Here is a 408-nt window from a genome sequence, read left to right as displayed (position 1 = left end):
AACAAATTTAAAAATGAAGCTCCGCAGGCCCTTTTCCGGATTTTGCCATAAAGCCTCCGGACGCCTCGCTTCCCCACATGTGGCGCGGAAACTGCGTCAGTAATTTTTCTTTTTTGCTGCGGCGCCCGCGCGCTCGGAGAGCCCACCCACCGCCCGCCCCGGCGCGGTGAAGAAGCGACTGGCGGCGCGCGGTGGCGGAAAAAAAAAAAAATAGTGGGAAGGGTACGGCACCCCGGGTTCCAGCGCCATCACTGATCGCCGTACTAACGAGGCCTGTGGCCGCTTAACTTCACAAATCGGACGGGATGTGGTGCACTCGGCCAAGTATGGTCGTACCCGGCGACGCGCCACGCGATGCGCAGCCGCCCGCCCGCCGGCGACAGGCAAGCCACGGAAGAGCCGCGGGAG

At 62.5% G+C, this 408-nt stretch overlaps 1 non-coding gene across 1 annotated transcript; it reads left to right on the top strand.

The window, feature by feature from the left end:
• Positions 1-228: 228 nt before the first annotated feature.
• Tc00.1047053404253.10 lies at positions 229-338 on the top strand. The gene has a single exon (XR_008253977.1). It is a non-coding gene; the product is annotated as a 5S ribosomal RNA (M5) (ribosomal RNA).
• The last annotated feature ends 70 nt before the right edge of the window (positions 339-408 follow it).

The sequence above is a fragment of the Trypanosoma cruzi genome (assembly GCF_000209065.1).
Source record: "Trypanosoma cruzi strain CL Brener chromosome Unknown tcruzi_1047053404253, whole genome shotgun sequence".
Taxonomy (NCBI): Eukaryota; Euglenozoa; class Kinetoplastea; order Trypanosomatida; family Trypanosomatidae; genus Trypanosoma; species Trypanosoma cruzi.
The sequence above is the reverse complement of the archived record's forward strand: the minus strand, read 5'-3'. Positions and strand labels throughout refer to the sequence as shown.